The sequence below is a fragment of the Passer montanus genome, unplaced genomic scaffold, assembly GCF_014805655.1.
Source record: "Passer montanus isolate IOZ18808 unplaced genomic scaffold, ASM1480565v1 scaffold25, whole genome shotgun sequence".
In the NCBI taxonomy this organism is placed as follows: Eukaryota; Metazoa; Chordata; class Aves; order Passeriformes; family Passeridae; genus Passer; species Passer montanus.
This window is the reverse complement of record NW_024367149.1, coordinates 3,072,855-3,078,854: the sequence shown is the minus strand read 5'-3', so window position 1 is coordinate 3,078,854 and position 6,000 is coordinate 3,072,855. Positions and strand designations below refer to the sequence as shown.

Below are 6,000 nucleotides of genomic sequence, written 5' to 3'. Positions count from 1 at the left end.
GGGAGGCGGGGGCTGGGGAAAGGGGGGGGAATGGAATTGTGTTTAATAACAAAATTTGTATGCAAGCCTGCATCCCAGGCTAAGGATGAGTGATCGGCAGCCAGAAAGTATTAAAAAGCCTCGCTAAACAGATGCTGACAATAGAACAAGACATATCAAATCAGATCTACTTCAGAAACATTAATATACACACGCACACACGCTCGCCCGCGCGCGCGCGCCCGGCCCCGCACACCCGCGCTCCTTTCTTCTCAATCACAGCAATATGGGAGACATCAATAAATTTTTATGAGACTTTTAGAAGATCAACACGGTACTAGATGTGACAAAAAAGCAATGTGCCTGTCATGTTCGCTTTGTCGGGGACACTTTAGCCCCAGATGCCGAGCTGCAGTGCCAGCAGGGAAAAATTGAATTTGGCTGGCTTTAATCTGCCTTGATTTGGCAGATGGCTGGGTGTTATGAAATGAGCAGGGATGGAGGAAGGTGTTTTCTCCTGGGGCTATGGCCCCCCTCCTCTCCCAGTGCCACTGCCTTTTGCCCCCTGCCCTGAAATGGTGGAAACACGCAGTTATCCACTGCCATCGGGTCACTCCCAGTGCCACAGCTCTGCTCCCAGCTACGGCTCCTGGGGACCACGAATGGATGGGCTGGGGCATCACCTCTCACACAGCCCCACTTCCCTGAGGGAATGCGCTGCAGGATGCTCACCAAGGGTACAGGATGCCCCCTGTGTCCTGTCCCCAGCTCTGCTCTCTACCCTCAGGAGGTGTCACAGAATAGAATTCGTTCCTGCTGCCCACTGAGACACAGCCCTGGCACCACCTCAAGCCTGTGCAAGAACAAGCACGATGGGAAACATTTCCATCCCCTCTCAACCTCCAGCACTGCCCTCAATTTCTCCATCACATGAAGTGTGAAACAACTTTTTTTTCCCCTTTTATAATCCAAATGCCTTGTTAAAAAAACAAACCCGTTTCCTGCCTTTTCTTGCTAAAGGTGTTTAAAATTATTCGTTTTCAAGGGAAAGAGGAAGAATATAATTAATTCCTCCTAGAAATGGTGTTAGGGCCAGGAAACTGAAGTTTTCAGAATGAGAGTCTCTCTGGTCAGCCGAAAGATCAAGCCTCTGCTGTTGGGACCGATAAGGAAGAGAACTGGTTTAGACAACTTGGCAGACTTTATTTTATTCTTCATCTGGAGGATTATTAATACTCACCCCCTTTCTTGCAATGTAGTTCTACTCTATCACTAATAAGAGTTTGAAATTTGTTTTTTTTTTAATATCCAGAGATGGGTTAGGAATAGGCATAAGCCCAGGTCATCCAAGCATCCAGACCTTGCAATTTAAGTGTGCTTTTCCCAATCCCACTAAAGAGCCCCCTGAATTACAAGGGCTGCAGCCTCCTGCATCTCTTAAGAATGCTGGCAGCTGGCTCAGGATCGAAAGGCTGTCAGCAAAGAGAAACCTTCCCCTCCATAAACACTGCAGACAAATTAAAAATGGTAAAAGGGAAATCAAGACCTTTAAAGTTCAAACACTTTTCGGTGCCTTTTAAAGTTTTTTTGCTCTAGGCCCTTGCAGACAGCACAATCTTTGGAGACCTTGGGATTCTCTTTAATCACCCAGCCAGGCTGCAGTGGTCTGAAATGATTACACATTTACATAGTAATAACCCCAACACTCCCCACATTATTTCATGGCTAGCATATTTCCACTCAGCGAGTGATCCATGTGTTTTAAATTATAACCTGTACATAGGAAATTAGTTACTAAGTACGATATTCACGGGCTCATCTGACACTTCTAATTAAGGTGATTTACACAGAATTATCTTACGAAATAAAAAAATGGTGTTTTGCTAGCTAATAAAATATAATTACTACCCGCTTTTCTAAGTTACAGTTAGTTTTAATCTATTTGGGGAATTGTTTATCTAGTTCATTACAGCAAAACAACTTCTTTACCTTTTAGGCAACCCCCCAAAGTACCAAAGAAGAGCAAGGAACACCCTGGGAAGACCCAGCGATTTTGGCAGCCTCCTTCTCTCTCTCCTGAAGACTGCACCTCCAAGTGATACAGGGCTGCTTCTTCACTGTCTCCCTTTCTTGGGGCTGAGACACCAGTTCTGTCAGTGCATTCATGCACCTCGTGTGTTTGGATGTCCCCATGGGGACAAAATAAGGCCCTGGTGCTGCCAGAGGGCTCAGCCCAGTGCTGCAGCTGCATCACCCATCAACAGGAGCAGCACAGCCAGATCCCCACATGTCCAGGACACTCTTCCTCTACATTGGGGACCATCAGCTTTAAAGGGAGCCTTTCCTCTCAGCAAGGCTCTTCACGATGAACTCAGAACTCAGGCTACACCAGAGACATGCAGATGTCCTTTAATGCTAGGCACACACATTTGGTTAGGAGCATCCCCAGGTGCAACTGGGAATCCCCTGGCGTGTCCCTGAGTGAGCTTCAAGGGGCTGTTCAGGCCCAGTGCTTCTGTCTTGATTTCCCAAAGGGCAGCTCAGCAAGCCAAGTGTGTGCCCTCCTTACCCACAGTCTTGGGGTTTCCTCTACCCCTGCCATGGTTGCTATTACACATAATGACTTTAAAGCCTATTTACTTTGTTATGGTCCTGGCTTTTGGGGTGTTCTTGCCACGGGAAATAAAAAGGCAACATGCAAGGAATGGTCCCTTCTCACCCCCATGAATAGAAGCTGCTGCTTCTTCCCACAGGGAAAAATCAGGTCATCAGCTGAAGTTCCCTGAGCTGGGGCAGCTGCAGTTGTTCCTGTTTATCCCTGAAGGACACTGAACCAGTAAGGAGCAGGTAAGAGAGCTGCTGCCATGCAGCTGGAGTCTTCCAACTCTGCCACTCTTACACAGAACCCTTTCTCAACAGCCCCCTGTTTGACAGGCATCAGCCTGTGCAGCTCCCACGAGATCCTGCAAAACCAAAAGATTTCTAAAGGCTGCAGCCAATTATGTATTTCATAAAAAACCCCAAAAACCAACCAAACAAACAACCAAAAAAAACCCCAAAAACCCCAAACCAAAAAAACAATTGTAACAATTTATTTTTAGCTGTAGGACTCATGGCTTGAACATTCAGCCTTGGGTGGGAGCCCCAGCAGCAGAGAAAGCCTCTGGCAGAGCTGTGGATGGCAACTCCAGTGGTAATGGAGCAGTCGCTGGGCAGAGAGGGAATTGGATTTTTGTGAATGCCAGTTTAAATAAGTGGAAGTGTCACTTGATGCTTAAATAAGGAAATAGGAGTTTTATACCTAGCTGCAGGTGACAGCCCTCAGCATGGCCAGGTGAGATCTGTGCCATCACAGGAAGCACACTGGGATTTTTACCCTGCTGTGGCTCCCCGAGTGGCACCTGCATCCCATGATAGGAAAAGGGGCTGAGCCAAAGAAGCTGCAGTCAGAGCTAGAAATGTTCTACTCCTACAGTGCCAGACGTGCTTCCCACATGCTCCTCCTGTCAGTATTTGTGAGACCTTAGTGACCAACACAGTCAGTTGTGACAAATCTGACCCACAGGGCAGTCACCCACCTCTCCCAAAGAGATGAAATGCAGCAGAATCATAAAACACTGTGGCATGACCTGACCACGCTGAAATCCCCTATTTGCTCTGTCCTATTCACATGCCCAACTCTTTCTGCCCTGCTGGATTTTCCTTTATCAACCTCTGGTACCCCATGTCCCCACTCAGAGTGGATAACAGATTTCTGGGTGAGGATGTGATGGTCCATGTGTGCAGGGCCAAACAGGAGACCTGCCTGGGGGGTGGTTTCATTTCTCTCCCACTATTTGAAAAGGAGGTGGCTGGAAAAATAAAAAGGAAAATTGGAGGGAAAGGTCATACATTAGATTGATTTGGGGGGCTCTTTTCTACCATGGCTATAATGACTGTTTAATTATTCCCAGCTCATGTGGCAGTTCAGAAGAGGCTCTGCAGAAGACATGCATCGCTCCAGGGCAAATAACTGACCGGGGATTTATTTCTCACCTTGGGTTTCCACACACCCCTTCCCAGGCCTCCTGCTGCCCTGAGAGTCAGCAGCAGAGGAAGGCTTTGCCCTCCAGATTTCCAAACCTCAGCCTTCAAATCCATATCCTGGAGTCAGGGAATGGACTGCAGGTACCACAGGTCTGAGGGCAATTTAAGGAGTGTTCATAGTCCTTTTAGGGCACTGCATGAGCAAGGGAAAACATGACCCACACTTTTTTTCACTTGCTGTGCTACCCTGGAAGCTCTGACCCATGAGAAGTGATTCTCACCTACATCTCTGCCTTCCCTGGGGTCTGCCATGGAGGAGAGGAACGGGGCATCTCTAAGCAGGGCAGGCAGCTGCCTGGCTTGTGCTCTCTCCGTAGGAAAAGCCGTGGGTGAAGGGTCCAGGCTGCTGTCATTGCCACCCTCTAAATGCACAAGAGGAAGCTGGAGGGTCTCTCTTCCCTTTCTGTCCATGATTAATCTGCCACAGTGAGGGGCAGGGACACAAATCAGAGGAGGAATGAAAGAGGATAAATCCATGGTATCAGCAGCACCACATTGGCTAGATAATAAACAGACTCCTCTCCCCATAAATTTCTCTCCATTCCTGCATGTTTCCCTGCCATCAACACTGGCAGACCTGGAGCTGGACTGCTCCTGGCCTTTCTGATGTCCTGCCTGGTGGGAAGAGCTGTGGCTTTGTCAGGGAACCTGGGACCCTCCACCTGGCCTGGCATCCTTCACTCCCTGCCCAGACTGGGGTGCAGCAGGAGCACCAGGATGGCACAAGGGAGCCCCATCCAAGCTCACTGGGCTTTAGAGGATGCATGGGACACCTGAGGTGACTGTGGTGAGGTGATCCACACCAGCATGTGGAGGGGGAGGGAAGAAGCACCAGAGACACAAAGCATGCTTCAATTTACTTGGTAGTTTCACTCTCTGTCTCAGTGCCCCAGGGCAGCTTGTTCTCACTGCCCCAATCCCACATTGTGTCATCACTCCTCTTTTTGGTAGCTGCCAGCTCACCTCCTTCTCCACACCCCACACAGGGATGTGACCCTGTTAGCTGCCTTGTGGTGGCAGCTGGTGCTGGCCCTGCTCGGGAATCACCAAGAAGCTGACACTTTGGGAAAGTTTAATTTAAATTGGACAGGAGTCAAAGTGCTGGAGAGAGCTTCAGGTGATACCACCCATCTGGAGATGCATCTGTGCCTGAAACTGGACACCCTGACTCCAGGGCTGAGGTTCTGTGCTGAACACCTCTGCTGCGGTGGCACGGGATGCCCCACTGCTGCTGTAGGACAGGACTCTCTCCCCAAGGAAATCAGGGCAGAGCAGGATGTGAAAACCCGTTCTGTGTCCCTAGGGCAGCTCCCAAACACCAGCCTGTCCCTGCAGCCTGGTTTTGCTGGTGAGCATCAGCTGCAGGGCAGCCATGGAGGACTCACACCCAGGAGGAGCACTCAGGAGACACCACACGCAATTAACTGCTTGACTGAACACCTCGGGGGACAGCAGAGCCCTTTGGGAAAGCCTCTGGGAGCACTGGGAGGGCACAGCAATGGAGAGTGGGCTGCAGCAGAGGTACCCAGTCCCACCTGCAAAGCACGCTCAGGCACTTAATAGTGCCTGTCCCCAGCATCTCCCCAGCCTGGATTTATGCCTCGAGGGGTCACCTCTGGCGAGACTCTAATAACACGACTTTATTAGCTTTCTTGTTCCTTCTTTAAGATACAGTAGCAAGGGGGGAGGAGGGCAGCAGCACCTCGGGAAAGAGCGGGGGTCGTATGGATAGGAAGCAGCTGCCCTCGCAGTTCCCCTTCTCGGTGACAAGGGGGAGAGGGAGAAAAATGATGCTCCCTTGAAATTTATCATGCACCCAATTACAATGTTAATTGGCAAGTCCCAGAAATCAATTAATTCGCAAATTTTTTTCAATTAAAAATTAAGATAAATCATAAAACGTTATTAAGCAAAGGCCAAACTCCGTGAACTTTT

The 6,000-nt window shown here is 49.2% G+C and overlaps 1 protein-coding gene across 4 annotated transcripts in view; it reads right to left on the bottom strand.

The window, feature by feature from the left end:
* RNF220 (ring finger protein 220) overlaps nt 1-6,000 on the bottom strand; it is a 215,840-nt gene that overhangs the window by 69,978 nt on the left and 139,862 nt on the right. The gene's annotated exons all lie outside the window — the stretch shown is intronic.